This window comes from Eumetopias jubatus, unplaced genomic scaffold, assembly GCF_037043125.1.
Source record: "Eumetopias jubatus isolate StellerSeaLion01/CBP00866 unplaced genomic scaffold, mEumJub1_p1.0 scaffold_10, whole genome shotgun sequence".
NCBI classification, from domain to species: Eukaryota; Metazoa; Chordata; class Mammalia; order Carnivora; family Otariidae; genus Eumetopias; species Eumetopias jubatus.
The window spans coordinates 52,500,978-52,515,789 of record NW_028274816.1 but is presented as its reverse complement, the minus strand read 5'-3'; the positions used below and the strand labels follow the sequence as shown (position 1 = coordinate 52,515,789).

Below are 14,812 nucleotides of genomic sequence, written 5' to 3'. Positions count from 1 at the left end.
TAATGGCATTTTGGGCAGGAGGTAGAAAAAAATTCATCCTTCAATTCATATGGTTTCTCAACAGACCCCAAGGAGCCAGAACAACCTAGAAAGAGTAGAAGTGCGAGGCTTGGACTTCCCGATTTCAACACGTATTCCTGAGCTACAAGAGACCAAAGAGTGAGGTCCTGGCTTAGACACAGAGACATACACATAGACCAGATGAACAGAACAGAGAGTCCCCAAATTTCAGAGCCTTCCACACGTGGCCAAACGATTTTCCCCAGGGTTCCAATCCCACTCGAATGAGAAAGGACAGTCTCTTCAATGAAAAGCCTTGGGAAGGGCGCCTGGGTGGCTCAGATGGTTAAGCGTCTGCCTTCGGCTCAGGTCATGATCCCAGAGTCCTGGGATCGAGTCCCGCATCAGGCTCCCTGCTCTGCGGGGAGGCTGCTTCTGCCTCTGCCTCTCTCTCTCTCTCTCTCTGACTCTCATGAATAAATAAATAAAACATTTTAGAAAAGCCTTGGGAAGACAGGATATCCACATACAAGGAAGGAAAACGGACCCTTCCTTTCTACCATACACAAAAAGTAACGGAAAATAGATAACGCATCTCAACAGAGAACCTAAGACCGTGAAGCTGAGAGAGGAAAAGCGGAGAAAAGCTTCATGACGTTGGATTTGGCACTGATGTCTAGGACGTGACGCCAAAAGCACAGGCAACAAAAGCCACCTAGAAAACCGGGGCCATTTGAAGCTTACAGACTGTTGGCCCTCAGGAGAAACAATCAACTTGGGGAAAAGGGAACCTACACAATGGGGAAAAAGACTTGCAATTCCTATGTCTGTTAAGGGATTCAAATCGAGAAGATGTAAAAAACTCTACAATTCACAACAACAAGGAAAACAAACTACCCAAGGAAACAACGGGCAAAACACTTGAAGAGACATTTCTCCGAAGATATGCAATGGCCACCAAGCTTCTGAGAATAGGCTCAGCACCAGTAATCATTACAGAAAACAAATCAAAGAACAAAGACATAGCATGTCACACCCTTAGGACGGCCCCTATCAACAACAGCAACCAAAAGAACCCAAAACCCAAACACCGTCAAACAACCTGTGTTGGGGAGGATCTGGAGGCATTGGAACCCCGGGCCGGTGTCGGTGAAAGTGTAAAATGGCCCATCTGCCGTGGAACACGGCGCAGAGTTTCCTCCAAAGGAGGAAATAGACTTACCACGTGATGGAGCAATCTCACTCCTGATTGTACATCCATAAGAATTGGAAGCAACGTTCCCAAGGACACTTGCACATCCCCGTTCGTTGCAGTGTTGTTCTCCAGAGCCAAGCGCCCCGCGTGTCCACACCCAGAGAGGAATGGAGAAAGAAGCTGAGGCATCGACATACAACGCAATGTTCTTCAGTCTTAGCAAAGAAGGCTATTCTGGACGTTCTGCCAAGTGAAATGAGCAAGTCACAGAAAGACAAATACCCTATGCTTCTCCTAGTACGGGGTATGTAAAGTAGTCAAATTTATAGAAACAGAAAGAACTGTGGGATCCAGTGGGGGCAGGGAAGAGGAAACACAGAGCTGTGGGTACAGATCTTCAGTCACAAAATGAATGCCAGAGAGGCGTTGTATGGCAGGGAGAAGAGGTAGAGCCCTGCTGTAGGATACACTGGTGCATGGCTAACGGTAATAGTAAATGTAACGTTATTGTTTCTAACCTACTATACTTTTTAACAGATTTCTTTAAGAGAAAAATTGGGGTGAAGAAGCTGGGGCCTTTGAAACGTTCTTGCCTTCAACGAGGAAGCTCTGGGTGTGACAAATACAAAGAGTTGGTGGGTGAGGTTCATTTCCTGTTCCCAGTCAGGCCGTTTCACCCCAGATGGTTGCTGGTGGGGTCTCTGAGCCCCTCAAGAGCCCACGGTGGGGGAGAGGCTCAAAGCTCCAGGGATTATCGGGAGATAATCGGGAGAAGGGCCGGGCACGGATGGAAACGGGGGTAGAGGAGGTAGCAGTGTGGAAGGGGGACAGATGAAAGGATTCAAGAGAGCTGAGCAATCTCAGATGTGACACTAAAACATAGAAGGAAAGTGGGGCGCCTGGGTGGCTCGGTCGTGAAGCGTCTGCTTTCGGCTCAGGTCAGGAAACCAGAGTCCTGGGATCGAGCCCCGCATCGGGCTCCCTGTTCGGCGTGAGGCCTGCTTCTCCCTCTCCCACTCCCCCTGCTTGGGTTCCCTCGCTCGTTGTTCTAACAGAACAAAATACACTCGGAGTCTAGTGTAGGGCTCTGTTCTATTCACCTGTCTGATCCTATTTTTTCTTTTCTTTGTCTCTGTGGTGGTTTTTCCCTTTTTTTTTTTTCCTCCCTTTTTTTTTTTGTTTGATATGCTTTATTTTTTTGGTTTTTTCTTGTTGTTGTTCTGTTAAAGTCTTTTCAAATTTTCTTTTTTTAAAAGTCTTTTGAAATGTTTTTTTTTCTCTAAAGTTACATTCTATCCTTTCAAGGTATTTAATCATGTTTTGTACTCTTCTAAGTTTTCTTTCTTGACAATTTTGGGGTGCAGTGTCTTCTAACAGAACAAAATACACTCAAAATCTAGTGTTGGGTCTGTTCTATTCACCTGTCTGATCCTATTCTTTTTGCATTTCTGAGTGTGTGTGTGTGGTTGTTCCCCCCCACCCTTTTTGGGTTTGGTTTGCTTTATTTCTTGTTGTTGTCATTTTTTTTGTTGTTCCCATAAAGTCTTTTTAATTTTCATCTGTATATTTACATTCTGTCATTTCAATGTATTTAATCTTGTTTTTGTATAGAGATAGGTTTTCTTTCTTTACAATTTTGGGATGAAGTGTCTTCTAACAGAAGAAAATACACTCAAAATCTAGTGTATGCCTCTGTTCTAGTCACCTGTCTGATCATAATTTTTTTCTTCATTTCTAGTGTGTGGGGTTGCTTCCCCCCCGCCCCCCCCACACACACTTTTTGTTTGTTTGTTTGTTTGTTTTGTTCTGTTAAAGTCTTTTAAATTTAATCTCTAAAGTTACATTCTATCCTTCAAGTTATTTAATCCTGTTTCTGTACATTTGTAAGTTTTCTTTCTTGACAATTTTGGGGTGCAGTGTCTTCTAACAGAACAAAATACACTCAAAATCTAGTGTCTGGCTCTGTTCTAATCACCTGCCTGATCATATTCTTTTCTTCTTTTCTAGTGTGTCTGGCGTTGATTTTTCTTCCCTCCCCCCCCTTTTTTTGTTTGATTTGCTTTATTTTTTTGTTTTTTTTTTCTGTTAAAGTCTTCAACTTTTCTTTTTTTAAAAGTCTTTTTAAATGTTTTTTTTTCTCTAAAGTTACATTCTCTCCTTTCAAGGTACTTAATCTTGTTTTGTACATAGGTAAGTTTCCTTTCCTGACAATTTTGGGATGAAGTGTCTTCTAACATCACAAAATACATATCCTTTCAAGATATTGAATCTTGTTTTTGTACATCTGTAAGTTTTCTCTCTTTACAATTTTGAGATGCATTTTCTTCTAATACCTGAAATACACTCAAAATCTAGTGTTTGGCTCTTTCTATTCACCTGTCTGATCATATTTTTTTTCTTTGTGTGTGTGTGTGTGGTTGTTTATTCTTTTTTTTATTCTTCTCCCTCTTTTTTTCTTTGGTTTGCTTTATTTTTTGTTGTTTTTGTCATTTTTCTTGTTCTGTTAAAGTTTTTTTAAATATTCATCTCTTAAGTTACATTCTATCCTTTCAAGGAATGGAATCTCATTTTTGTCCATTTGTAAGTTTTCTTTATTCTCAATTATGGGATGCGGTGTCTTCTAACAGAAAAAAATACACTCAAAATCTAGTCTCTGGCTCTGTTCTATTCACCTGTCTGAGCATATTCTCTTTTACATTTCTGTGTGTGTGGTTGTTTTTCTTTTTTTTCCCCTTTTTCTTTTTTTGGTTTAGTTTGTTTTATTTTTTTGTTTTGTCATTCTTTCTCTCTGTTAAGGTCTTTTTAAATTTTCTTTTTTTTAAAGTCTTTTTAAATTTTATTTTTTTTCTCTAAAGGTACATTTATCCTTTTAAGGTATTTAATCTTGGTTTTGTACATCTATAAGTTCTCTCTCTTTACAATTTTGGGATGCAGTTTCTTCTAATAGACCAAAATACACTCAAAATATAGTGTGTGGCTCTTTCTATGCACCTGACATATTCTTTTTCCTTTGTGTGTGAGTGATTGTGTTTCCTTTTTTTTTTCTTCTCCCTCTTTATCTGTTGGTTTGCTTTATTCTATCCTTTCAAGGTATTTAATCTTGTTTTTGTACAGATATAAGTTTTGTTTCTTTACAATTTTGGGATGCAGTTTCTTCTAATAGACCAAAATACACTCAAAATCTAGTGTATGGCTCTTTCTATTCACCCGTCTGAGCATATTCTTTTTTTTTAATTTATTTATTTATTCGACAGATAGGGTAAGTAGGCAGAGTGGCAGGCAGAGGGAGAGGGAGAAGCAGGCTTCCCGCTGAGCAGGGAGCCCGAGGCGGAGCTCCATCCCAGGATCCTGAGACCATGACCTGAGCCGAAGGCAGACACTTAACGACTGAGCCACCCAGGCGCCCCTCTTTCTCTTTCCTGTAGGAGTAGAGGTAGCATTAGAATGTTTCATGTTTCATCTTTAAAAATCTCTCCTACCAATCGATCTAGGTCCAAAATAGTAACTCCATTTGTCTGTTGGTTCATATGGCTACTCAAGCGTTTCTTTCTTTTTCATTCAGTCTGGTCCGTTTTTGTAAATCATCACTGAATATAGGGTTTATTCCAGCAATATAATGAAACAGTACCTATTCAGTGAAATTCACAGCATCAACAACTAAAGGAGGAAAGGCATGTGATTTTGTCGAAAGATACGTTGAAATATATATGTATGTACACTCTACCTGAAAATAGCCTGAAAATCAAACTGTCCCAAATGACTAATTTCGCTCATACACAATCCCCGGGACCCAGAGGAAACAGAGCCCCACTGGCGCTTGGGAGAACAGCAAGGTTCCTCTCAACACAGAGCTACTCATTTACAAAATAGCCGGAGCACCAAGAGCCGAATGTAAACTTGAGCCTCTCGGTGAGCCGGCACGGGACACAAGCCTAGTCTTGTGAGAAACAGTACTGTGCCTGATCGTCCTTTTTGCGACCGGAGTAGGCAAGTGTACACACCTTTCTTCTATAATACTTCAACTATGTTCACTATCAAACACTGGGTCGTGGAATTAGTGGTGGAACTTGTAGCTAACTTTCTCCTGCATAAGATCAGATTTTATGTACCTGAATTATTCAAGACATTACTAGAGAACCACTGGAAGTTCACAGATTGTTTAAAAACTATGTGCCATTTTCTATTGAAGAAGACCCTTATCTATGTCCTGAGCAATCTTGCTTCCATGATACACAAACTGATGGCCGGAGAAGTCTTCCTAAATATGTCATATTATTCTCGACACAAGAAGAGGTTTTCTAAACCCACAGCTGTGATTGTGGTTTAGCTACCCTTAAACACCTAAGCGATCTGGGTTCCTTGGGTGAATACTTAGCACCGGGAGGACAGCAAATTCTAAAAATTGATCCTATGCACGTCCAACTCTGGACCCAGCCGGTGCCTACCACAAACGGCCACATTCTAACGTGACATAGTTCACAGACGGAACCTTAATTTGATGATCTCCTCCTCGCGACCTCGTCTTTATACCTAGTAAAGCCAGTTATTTATGCCGCACCCATCGTCTTTCTTTCAGAAGAACTTCCCCAAGCCTGCGGGGTTCCCCTTCGTCCACTGTCTCTCCTCCCCCGCTCAGAGCACATTTCCGGTTCCTCTTGAATCTGTGCCTCCCAGATTTCAAAAAAAAAAAAAGGTTTTGTTTTGCTTTGCAGCCTCAGTTCTTTCTTTTTTGACACAAAGGAGCAAATAAACTTCGTATCAACAAAGAGAGTGTCTGCAGCCTTATTGCCGCGTCCTAGGCTGACTCCTTTCTCCTGTGTGGCTCAGGCTCTGTGGCCAGGATCCGAGGAGGAGTAGGGCAAAACCACGGTGGATGAGAAAGAGAGCTCCAGGCCATGGCGTGGGGTGGGCCGGGGAGGGAGGGGTCCGCAGCCTGGCTGGGATTTGCTGCATGGTGGACGGGGGTGGGGGTGGTTTCTGAGCCGAGATCCTGCGGCTCAGCAGCCCAGGGGTTTTAGAGTTATCTCCTCTCCCCAAGAGAAGTTCAAGGTGAGAGAAGTACAAATCATGAACTGGTCGAAGGCGTCTTTACCAGTTGTGGGGCATGTATCCCAAATTTGGCCAGAGTGGAGCCGGCTGGGATGAGGAGTGAGCTGGGGGGGAGAAATAGGGCCCCCGAAACTCAGGTTCCAGGGGACCCACAATGGGGTGTGGGCAGTGGTGAAACTCCGGAGGCTCACGAGAACGCCCCCACCTTGGGTCAGGAGAGACCCCGTGCAGGGGGAAAGGGTGTGAGTGGGGAACCCGGAGGTCCCGGGGCTGACCTGGAAATGTGGAGCCTGCCTGTGTCGGGCTCCCTGCTCAGTGTGAAGTCGGCTTCTCCCTCTCCCTCTCCCTCTGCCCCTTCCCCCACTCGTACTCTCTCTCTCACTCCCACATAAATAAACAAAATCTTGTTGTTGTGGTTTTTTTAAGATTTTATTTATCTATTCATGAGAGACGGGGGGGGGGGAGAGAGAGAGAGAGAGAGAGAGAGAAGCAGAGGGAGAAGCAGGCTCCCAAAGAGCAGGGAGCCCGATGCGGGACTCGATCCCAGGACCTCGGGATCATGACCTGAGCCGAAGGCAGATTCTTAACCATCTGAGCCACCCAGGCGCCCTAAAATCTTGTTTAAAAAGAGTCCATACCCCCAAGTGATGTACACATGCAATCCACATTAAAATCTTAATGGCATTTTGGGCAGGAGGTAGAAAAAAATTCATCCTTCAATTCATATGGTTTCTCAACAGACCCCAAGGAGCCAGAACAACCTAGAAAGAGTAGAAGTGCGAGGCTTGGACTTCCCGATTTCAACACGTATTCCTGAGCTACAAGAGACCAAAGAGTGAGGTCCTGGCTTAGACACAGAGACATACACATAGACCAGATGAACAGAACAGAGAGTCCCCAAATTTCAGAGCCTTCCACACGTGGCCAAACGATTTTCCCCAGGGTTCCAATCCCACTCGAATGAGAAAGGACAGTCTCTTCAATGAAAAGCCTTGGGAAGGGCGCCTGGGTGGCTCAGATGGTTAAGCGTCTGCCTTCGGCTCAGGTCATGATCCCAGAGTCCTGGGATCGAGTCCCGCATCAGGCTCCCTGCTCTGCGGGGAGGCTGCTTCTGCCTCTGCCTCTCTCTCTCTCTCTCTCTGACTCTCATGAATAAATAAATAAAACATTTTAGAAAAGCCTTGGGAAGACAGGATATCCACATACAAGGAAGGAAAACGGACCCTTCCTTTCTACCATACACAAAAAGTAACGGAAAATAGATAACGCATCTCAACAGAGAACCTAAGACCGTGAAGCTGAGAGAGGAAAAGCGGAGAAAAGCTTCATGACGTTGGATTTGGCACTGATGTCTAGGACGTGACGCCAAAAGCACAGGCAACAAAAGCCACCTAGAAAACCGGGGCCATTTGAAGCTTACAGACTGTTGGCCCTCAGGAGAAACAATCAACTTGGGGAAAAGGGAACCTACACAATGGGGAAAAAGACTTGCAATTCCTATGTCTGTTAAGGGATTCAAATCGAGAAGATGTAAAAAACTCTACAATTCACAACAACAAGGAAAACAAACTACCCAAGGAAACAACGGGCAAAACACTTGAAGAGACATTTCTCCGAAGATATGCAATGGCCACCAAGCTTCTGAGAATAGGCTCAGCACCAGTAATCATTACAGAAAACAAATCAAAGAACAAAGACATAGCATGTCACACCCTTAGGACGGCCCCTATCAACAACAGCAACCAAAAGAACCCAAAACCCAAACACCGTCAAACAACCTGTGTTGGGGAGGATCTGGAGGCATTGGAACCCCGGGCCGGTGTCGGTGAAAATGTAAAATGGCCCATCTGCCGTGGAACACGGCGCAGAGTTTCCTCCAAAGGAGGAAATAGACTTACCACGTGATGGAGCAATCTCACTCCTGATTGTACATCCATAAGAATTGGAAGCAACGTTCCCAAGGACACTTGCACATCCCCGTTCGTTGCAGTGTTGTTCTCCAGAGCCAAGCGCCCCGCGTGTCCACACCCAGAGAGGAATGGAGAAAGAAGCTGAGGCATCGACATACAAAGCAATGTTCTTCAGTCTTAGCAAAGAAGGCTATTCTGGACGTTCTGCCAAGTGAAATGAGCAAGTCACAGAAAGACAAATACCCTATGCTTCTCCTAGTACGGGGTATGTAAAGTAGTCAAATTTATAGAAACAGAAAGAACTGTGGGATCCAGTGGGGGCAGGGAAGAGGAAACACAGAGCTGTGGGTACAGATCTTCAGTCACAAAATGAATGCCAGAGAGGCGTTGTATGGCAGGGAGAAGAGGTAGAGCCCTGCTGTAGGATACACTGGTGCATGGCTAACGGTAATAGTAAATGTAACGTTATTGTTTCTAACCTACTATACTTTTTAACAGATTTCTTTAAGAGAAAAATTGGGGTGAAGAAGCTGGGGCCTTTGAAACGTTCTTGCCTTCAACGAGGAAGTTCCGGGTGTGACAAATACAAAGAGTTGGTGGGTGAGGTTCATTTCCTGTTCCCAGTCAGGCCGTTTCACCCCAGATGGTTGCTGGTGGGGTCTCTGAGCCCCTCAAGAGCCCACGGTGGGGGAGAGGCTCAAAGCTCCAGGGATTATCGGGAGATAATCGGGAGAAGGGCCGGGCACGGATGGAAACGGGGGTAGAGGAGGTAGCAGTGTGGAAGGGGGACAGATGAAAGGATTCAAGAGAGCTGAGCAACCTCAGATGTGACACTAAAACATAGAAAGAAAGTGGGGCGCCTGGGTGGCTCGGTCGTGAAGCGTCTGCCTTCGGCTCAGGTCAGGAAACCAGAGTCCTGGGATCGAGCCCCGCATCGGGCTCCCTGTTTGGCGTGAGGCCTGCTTCTCCCTCTCCCACTCCCCCTGCTTGTGTTCCCTCGCTCGTTGTTCTAACAGAACAAAGTACACTCGGAGTCTAGTGTAGGGCTCTGTTCTATTCACCTGTCTGATCCTATTTTTTCTTTTCTCTGTCTCTGTGGTGGTTTTTCCCTTTTTTTTTTGTTTGATGTGCTTTATTTTTTTGGTTTTTTCTTGTTGTTGTTCTGTAAAAGTCTTTTCAAATTTTCTTTTTTTAAAAGTCTTTTGAAATGTTTTTTTATCTCTAAAGTTACATTCTATCCTTTCAAGGTATTTAATCATGTTTTTGTACACTTGTAAGTTTTCTTTCTTGACAATTTTGGGGTGCAGTGTCTTCTAACAGAACAAAATACACTCAAAATCTAGTGTTGGGTCTGTTCTATTCACCTGTCTGATCCTATTCTTTTTGCATTTCTGAGTGTGTGTGTGGTTGTTCCCCCCCACCCTTTTTGGGTTTGGTTTGCTTTATTTCTTGTTGTCATTTTTTTTGTTGTTCCCATAAAGTCTTTTTAATTTTCATCTGTATATTTACATTCTGTCATTTCAATGTATTTAATCTTGTTTTTGTATAGAGATAAGTTTTCTTTCTTTACAATTTTGGGATGAAGTGTCTTCTAACAGAAGAAAATACACTCAAAATCTAGTGTATGGCTCTGTTCTAGTCACCTGTCTGATCATAATTTTTTTCTTCATTTCTAGTGTGTGGGGTTGCTTCCCCCCCGCCCCCCCCACACACTTTTTGTTTGTTTGTTTGTTTGTTTTGTTCTGTTAAAGTCTTTTAAATTTAATCTCTAAAGTTACATTCTATCCTTCAAGTTATTTAATCCTGTTTCTGTACATTTGTAAGTTTTCTTTCTTGACAATTTTGGGGTGCAGTGTCTTCTAACAGAACAAAATACACTCAAAATCTAGTGTCTGGCTCTGTTCTAATCACCTGCCTGATCATATTCTTTTCTTCTTTTCTAGTGTGTCTGGCGTGGATTTTTCTTCCCTCCCCCCCTTTTTTTGTTTGATTTGCTTTATTTTTTGTTTTTTTTTTTCTGTTAAAGTCTTCAACTTCTCTTTTTTTAAAAGTCTTTTTAAATGTTTTTTTTTCTCTAAAGTTACATTCTCTCCTTTCAAGGTACTTAATCTTGTTTTGTACATAGGTAAGTTTCCTTTCCTGACAATTTTGGGATGAAGTGTCTTCTAACATCACAAAATACATATCCTTTCAAGATATTGAATCTTGTTTTTGTACATCTGTATGTTTTCTCTCTTTACAATTTTGAGATGCATTTTCTTCTAATACCTGAAATACACTCAAAATCTAGTGTTTGGCTCTTTCTATTCACCTGTCTGATCATATTTTTTTTCTTTGTGTGTGTGTGTGGTTGTTTATTCTTTTTTTTATTCTTCTCCCTCTTTTTTTCTTTGGTTTGCTTTATTTTTTGTTGTTGTTTTTGTCATTTTCTTGTTCTGTTAAAGTTTTTTTAAATATTCATCTCTTAAGTTACATTCTATCCTTTCAAGGAATGGAATCTCATTTTTGTCCATTTGTAAGTTTTCTTTATTCGCAATTATGGGATGCGGTGTCTTCTAACAGAAAAAAATACACTCAAAATCTAGTCTCTGGCTCTGTTCTATTCACCTGTCTGAGCATATTCTCTTTTACATTTCTGTGTGTGTGGTTGTTTTTCTTTTTTTTTCCCTTTTTCTTTTTTTGGTTTAGTTTGTTTTATTTTTTTGTTTTGTCATTCTTTTTCTCTGTTAAGGTCTTTTTAAATTTTCTTTTTTTTCAAGTCTTTTTAAATTTTCTTTTTTTTCTCTAAAGGTACATTTATCCTTTTAAGGTATTTAATCTTGGTTTTGTACATCTATAAGTTCTCTCTCTTTACAATTTTGGGATGCAGTTTCTTCTAATAGACCAAAATACACTCAAAATATAGTGTGTGGCTCTTTCTATTCACCTGACATATTCTTTTTTCTTTTGTGTGTGAGTGATTGTGTTTCCTTTTTTTTTTCTTCTCCCTCTTTATCTGTTGGTTTGCTTTATTCTATCCTTTCAAGGTATTTAATCTTGTTTTTGTACAGATATAAGTTTTGTTTCTTTACAATTTTGGGATGCAGTTTCTTCTAATAGACCAAAATACACTCAAAATCTAGTGTATGGCTCTTTCTATTCACCCGTCTGAGCATATTCTTTTTTTTTAATTTATTATTTATTCGACAGATAGAGCGCGTAAGTAGGCAGAGTGGCAGGCAGAAGGGAGATGGAGAAGCAGGCTTCCCGCTGAGCAGGGAGCCCGAGGGGGAGCTCCATCCCATGATCCTGAGACCATGACCTGAGCCAAAGGCAGACACTTAACGACTGAGCCACCCAGGCGCCCCTCTTTCTCTTTCCTGTAGGAGTAGAGGTAGCATTAGAATGTTTCATGTTTCATCTTTAAAAATCACTCCTACCAATCGATCTAGGTCCAAAATAGTAACTCCATTTGTCTGTTGGTTCATATGGCTACTCAAGCGTTTCTTTCTTTTTCATTCAGTCTGGTCCGTTTTTGTAAATCATCACTGAATATAGGGTTCATTCCAGCAATATAATGAAACAGTACCTATTCAGTGAAATTCACAGCATCAACAACTAAAGGAGGAAAGGCATGTGATTTTGTCGAAAGATACGTTGAAATATATCTGTATGTACACTCTACCTGAAAATAGCCTGAAAATCAAACTGTCCCAAATGACTAATTTCCTCTCCTACACAATCCCCGGGACCTAGAGGAAACGGAGCCCCACTGGCGCTTGGGAGAACAGCAAGGTTCCTCTCAACACACAGTTACTCGTTTACAGAAGAGCCGCAGCACCCAGAGCCAAATGTGAACTTGAGCCTCTCGGTGAGCCGGCACGGGACACAAGCCTTGTCTTGTGAGAAATAGAACTGAACTTCCCCAGAACCGCTTCAACCTCAGCGGGCCGCTGGGACGCGTACAACACGCTGATTGGCCAGGAGCCCTTCCTGCCAGTGAGCAGGCGATGACGCAGCATGACTCCCTGCAGAGAGTATAAAAGGCCGGCCGGCCCGGCGTGATCGTCCTTTCTGCGAGCGGAACAGGCAAGTGTACACACCTTTCTTCTATAATACTTTAACTATGTTCAGTATCAAACACCGGGTCGTGGAATTAGTGGTGGAACTTGTAGCTAACTTTGTCCTGCATAAGATCAGATTGTATGTACCTGAATTATTCAAGACATTACTACAGAACCAGTGGAAGTTCACAGATTGTTTAAAAACTATGTGCCATTTCTATTGAAGAAGACCCTTATCTATGTCCTGAGCAATCTTGCTTCCATGATACACAAACCGATGGCCGGAGAAGTCTTCCTAAATATGTCATATTATTCTCCACACAAGAAGAGGTTTTCTAAACCCACAGCTGTGATTGTGGTTTAGCTACCCTTAAACACCTAAGCGATCTGGGTTCCTTGGGTGAATACTTAGCACCGGGAGGACAGCAAATTCTAAAAATTGGTCCTATGCACGTCCAACTCTGGACCCAGCCGGTGCCTACGACAAACGGCCACATTCTGACGTGACATAGTTCACAGACGGAAGCTTATTTGCTGATCTCCTCCTCGCGACATCGTCTTTATATCTAGTAAAGCCAGTTATTTATGCCGCACCCATCGTCTTTCTTTCAGAAGAACTTCCCCAAGCCTGCGGGGTTCCCCTTCGTCCACTGTCTCTCCTCCCCCGCTCAGAGCACATTTCCGGTTCCTCTTAAATCTGTGCCTCCCAGATTTCAAAAAAAAAAAAAAAGGTTTTGTTTTGCTTTGCACCCTCAGTTCTTTCTTTTTTGACACAAAGGAGCAAATAAACTTCGTATCAACAAAGAGAGTGTCTGCAGCTTTATTGCCGCGTCCTAGGCTGACTCCTTTCTCCTGTGTGGCTCAGGCTCTGTGGCCAGGATCCGAGGAGGAGTAGGGCAAAACCACGGTGGATGAGAAAGAGAGCTTCAGGCCATGGCGTGGGGTGGGCCGGGGAGGGAGGGGTCCGCAGCCTGGCTGGGATTTGCTGCATGGTGGATGGGGGTGGGGGTGGTTTCTGAGCCGACATCCTGCGGCTCAGCAGCCCAGGGGTTTTAGAGTTATCTCCTCTCCCCAAGAGAAGTTCAAGGTGAGAGAAGTACAAATCATGAACTGGTCGAAGGCGTCTTTACCAGTTGTGGGGCATGTATCCCAAACTTGGCCAGAGTAGAGCCGGCTGGGATGAGGAGTGAGCTGGGGGGGAGAAATAGGGCCCCCGAAACTCAGGTTCCAGGGGACCCACAATGGGGTGTGGGCAGTGGTGAAACTCCGGAGGCTCACGAGAACGCCCCCACCTTGGGTCAGGAGAGACCCCGTGCAGGGGGAAAGGGTGTGAGTGGGGAACCCGGAGGTCCCGGGGCTGACCTGGAAATGTGGAGCCTGCCTGTGTCGGGCTCCCTGCTCAGTGTGAAGTCGGCTTCTCCCTCTCCCTCTCCCTCTGCCCCTTCCCCCACTCGTACTCTCTCTCTCACTCCCACATAAATAAATAAAATCTTGTTGTTGTGTTTTTTTTAAGATTTTATTTATCTATTCATGAGAGACGGGGGGGGGGGGGGAGAGAGAGAGAGAGAGAGAGAAGCAGAGGGAGAAGCAGGCTCCCAAGGAGCAGGGAGCCCGATGCGGGACTCGATCCCAGGACCTCGGGATCATGACCTGAGCCGAAGGCAGATTCTTAACCATCTGAGCCACCCAGGCGCCCTAAAATCTTGTTTAAAAAGAGTCCATACCCCCAAGTGATGTACACATGCAATCCACATTAAAATCTTAATGGCATTTTGGGCAGGAGGTAGAAAAAAATTCATCCTTCAATTCATATGGTTTCTCAACACACCCCAAGGAGCCAGAACAACCTAGAAAGAGTAGAAGTGCGAGGCTTGGACTTCCCGATTTCAACACGTATTCCTGAGCTACAAGAGACCAAAGAGTGAGGTCCTGGCTTAGACACAGAGACATACACATAGACCAGATGAACAGAACAGAGAGTCCCCAAATTTCAGAGCCTTCCACACGTGGCCAAACGATTTTCCCCAGGGTTCCAATCCCACTCGAATGAGAAAGGACAGTCTCTTCAATGAAAAGCCTTGGGAAGGGCGCCTGGGTGGCTCAGATGGTTAAGCGTCTGCCTTCGGCTCAGGTCATGATCCCAGAGTCCCGGGATCGAGTCCCGCATCAGGCTCCCTGCTCTGCGGGGAGGCTGCTTCTGCCTCTGCCTCTCTCTCTCTCTCTCTCTCTGACTCTCATGAATAAATAAATAAAACATTTTAGAAAAGCCTTGGGAAGACAGGATATCCACATACAAGGAAGGAAAACGGACCCTTCCTTTCTACCATACACAAAAAGTAACGGAAAATAGATAACGCATCTCAACAGAGAACCTAAGACCGTGAAGCTGAGAGAGGAAAAGCGGAGAAAAGCTTCATGACGTTGGATTTGGCACTGATGTCTAGGACGTGACGCCAAAAGCACAGGCAACAAAAGCCACCTAGAAAACCGGGGCCATTTGAAGCTTACAGACTGTTGGCCCTCAGGAGAAACAATCAACTTGGGGAAAAGGGAACCTACACAATGGGGAAAAAGACTTGCAATTCCTATGTCTGTTAAGGGATTCAAATCGAGAA

The 14,812-nt window shown here is 43.7% G+C and overlaps 1 long non-coding RNA gene across 13 annotated transcripts in view; it reads right to left on the bottom strand.

Annotated features, from left to right (window-relative positions):
• Window positions 1–14,812, bottom strand: part of LOC114203534 (uncharacterized) — a 79,283-nt gene that overhangs the window by 14,133 nt on the left and 50,338 nt on the right. For 12 of the 13 annotated variants that reach the window (XR_015769171.1, XR_015769176.1, XR_015769180.1 and 9 more), the window contains 2 exons: window positions 8,143–8,358; window positions 1,223–4,614 (listed from right to left, as the gene is read on the bottom strand). This is a non-coding gene — a long non-coding RNA (uncharacterized LOC114203534). The remainder of the gene's footprint in view (window positions 1–1,222; window positions 4,615–8,142; window positions 8,359–14,812) is intronic. The other variant, XR_015769179.1, reaches the window with a different exon arrangement.